Here is a 3787-nt window from a genome sequence, read left to right as displayed (position 1 = left end):
ATTTTGAGAAAATGGAAATAGTAGTGAAGGTAACCGGAGCCGGTACCGAAAAGCTGTTTGAGATAGCAATACAGCCCGAATTATTGGAAAAGATCATATTGTGCCAGAAAAAGTTATGAATGAAGGCAGAGAGCCAACAAATAGATAAGAGGTTAATACCGAGAAAGATGAGAAGGGAATAATGAGGTATTCCTACAGAATTTGGGTTCCAAATGTTCAAGAGCTTAAAGATGAGATCTTAGATGAAAGCTAGTTTGAGGAATAAGATTTAGAGCAAACCCTGAACGTGATAGTCAGGGAGGTCGCCATCAAGATAGAAGGAACCCATGACATATGGAGTGGAAAATGAGGATTTTAAATTAAAAGATGACCCCAATTATGGGGAGTAGGATGAAACATTTCATACTAAGGAAACAAAAAGTCGAGTAAGGAAAGGAGACCCGAGATGGTACCCCTATACGGCAATTCATGGACCTGTCTAAAGAGAACTTAGACTATTATCCCCAACCACCACCCTGAGGAGACAGTACGGTGAGAAATTCTTTCAGGACCTTTAAGTCGCTAAGCTCTCAGAGTTCCATGGAACAAGCTGACCCAGCCGAGGCAAGAGCCTGGCTAAAGGAAATAGAGGAATCATTTGAGATTCTAAATGATTGACGAACCACAAAGGACTGTTTTTGTCACTTACCCTCCTAAGAGAGAGGCCACCCGCTGGTGAAAGACCAAGAAAGGCACGGAGCCAGAGGTTATAATAAACTGATTTAAGTTCAGTCAATTGTTTTAGGAAAGTACTTCCCAAGGTTATGGAGATAGTGTAAAAGCTTTAGAGACAGAACAAAGGCAGACGAGTATGATGAATTATGAATCTAAGTTGTAAAAGTTATCAAGATTCGTTCTGAGGACACGAATCCAGAATGACGGGATGTATGAAATTAATGTTTATGTTGTGTTGGTCCATGAAATAATGATAAAAGAAAGGAAAATAAAAAGAAACTGAAGTGGAAAGGAATATAAAGGCAATAGAGTTTGAGGAATGATAAGGGAGTTGGGTATGAGGAAACCCTAAAGACTCGTAGCAATAGACATAGAAAAGTATGTAATCGTCAGGATGAGGGTGATATACCATGAGTTAAATTGATGGTTGAAGGTATAAGAGATACATATATATTATCCCCTGTAAGTTGGGAGGATTCGAAGAAACCTTGAGATAGTTCGAAGGATAAATAATGAGACGCGGATAGACTGAGGAGACAAGAAAGTAAGAAATTAAGAAAATTGGATGAAGGAAGTGACCTTCAAGAATGTGAAGTGTAAGACCGGTGGCTTGATACCCAGGAAGGGAGACGCCAGGTATGAAAGATATCCCAACATTGAGATGACTGTTGAGATAAACAACAAAAGTAAATAAGGATTTATTAAGAAAAAGTTCACGTTGAACACGACCAATATCTTCCAGATCATCCATGTGATCATTACCAAATCAGGAAAGAAAAGCGGATAACCATTTTTATCTTTTGGAGGCCATGTGGATTGACCTTAACTTGAATAAGGATGCTATTGTGAAATTCGGTATAGACTATCGAGGTGGAAATGATTGAATAAGATACCCTTATCAGGGATATATGACTTTATTTATCCATGGAAGGATGCTTGTACCTTTTTAAAGGTGGAATTAAGGATAGAACATCGGTAACTTAAAATGAATCCTAGGGGAATGCATAAAGGTTGGCATTTCACCCTTAATAGGGATAGTATGAAATTTGACAGTATGAATTGGAAAGGATTAAGGTAATAACAACCTTTAAAGAATCAGTGGAGATTTTTTTTTTCAAAAGTATATAGACAATGATTCTAGTATTAGTATATGGAATTTTGATATGCCCTGTATCTAGGGAATACAGGAGGAACGATTCAAGGATAACCTTAGAGGTTTTACAAGGAGAAAGGTAATATTCAAAATTCTCAAGATTAGAAATGTGGATAAAGGAAATATGACGTAATTATAGTGTTGCCAAGTGGGGCACGTGTTAAACCGCGAGAAAGTATGGATCGAACCAGTAATGGTCGAAATTATTCAGGGAAATTAGGACTTAAGATAAAAGATGTTCTAATTATGATTGAGAGTCAGTCATGACAGTGATTAACCTCTAAAGACTGAGGCAATAACTTATGGAAAAATGGTGATTTTTTTTTCTTATCAGATTTTAAGGAAAACATCTTCACTCAAGCAGTGATCGGAAATAGGGTAGAAAATTTATGAAAGTGGTTAAAATGAAATTGACTGTAAGGAAATTTTACTATCAGGAAAGGCCAAAGAGGTGGCCGACACTTTAAACGTAAGAGGATAATTATAGGCGCTTGTGCCAAAATAATACAGTGAGGATGGTTAAAACTGTGAAGGTTGTATTATGGTTTGGAAGATTGACATTCCTTCTGATGACTGTGCAATACCCAACCGTAATAGTAGTTGGTAAAGGTTTAATTCGTGTAATCGCCATGAGCGGGCTATCTATCTTAGGAGGTCCTATCTTGAGATAAGCCAGGACCATGTTTCAAAAAGGACTAGACGAACCTTTGAGTTAAGTCTTCTATTTAAGGCATATGATTAAGAATGGTATTAACCTGCTATCGTTGCTTTGATTGAAACTCTTCTGCAATTTTATCTACTTCATGTCATGAAAGTACGTCAGAGTTTGGAGTGTTCTTCATGAATTGTGATTGGTGGTTATGTTAACTCCTTAGGAGAATTAGATACGAGATGTATGGACTCCGTATGGTTAGCTATTAAGACTTCATGGAAAATGAATGACTACAGTAGGTCAGTGGTGGACCATAGTAAGGCAGCAATGATTCTGCGAGTAATGAGCTGATTACAACCGTGAGAGTTGTATTGGAATGGGTGTTGAGATTGAGTACCACTAATCGGGTCGTGGTAGTGTATAAGTTATCATTGATAGACTAATTAAGTAGAGTATCTACCTAGTGAATTATTATTCTTTCTTATCAATAGAGAGTCGTATTATTATACGAGGAAGGTTGCGGTGCAAGTATAGAATTCTAGTAACGATGATGTATAGAATGAGATCCCAGATTCGATTTTCGATGTCGAGGGAGTTTCAAAGGTGATTGTGTATAAGCTCGAGGAAGAGCATGGGTCCATAGAATGATGGAAAGAATAGCAAAAATATTTAGGCATGTGAAATAGGATGCTATTATACTTGATGTTGATATAAATACATATATGTTTTGTTCTCCTATGACAAACCTCTATAGTTCAGAGGTAGGTTCCAAGCCAGATATTTTGTGGCAGTATATTTTTTTTTATATATACAATTCTCTTCAGTTCGTTCTTTTCTCTTCTTTTCATTTCATGTAAGTTGAGAAGAACAACCCTTCCAGAAGGGGAGGTATTGCCGAATGACTGTCTATCTATGTGATAGAAGCCTAGTAGGATACCAACTATTGTTTAATTGCTTGTCAAGTACTAAAGGCTGGCCACCTTCTATACTAACTATGCGAGATATCAAGTGTTCATGATCATAGTGATCTCTCAATAAATTCCTTTACTTCTATATGATTGATCAAACTTTGGGAAATAGAAACAGCTGAAAAAGGAGTAATAAAGTTGTGGTAGTATTCGGAATGGAAACACATTCGTGATACTAAGGTTGACGTGGTTATTAAAAGGTTATAGAACGCTAACGAGCAAAAGTATAACTAGTATAATATTAGGAACGGAAGATAGTAGCGACTACGAACTGGGAAAAAGGATGGGTAGTGAGAAGCA

This window comes from Apium graveolens, chromosome 11 (assembly GCF_009905375.1).
Source record: "Apium graveolens cultivar Ventura chromosome 11, ASM990537v1, whole genome shotgun sequence".
NCBI classification, from domain to species: Eukaryota; Viridiplantae; Streptophyta; class Magnoliopsida; order Apiales; family Apiaceae; genus Apium; species Apium graveolens.
This window is presented reverse-complemented; position numbering follows the sequence as displayed.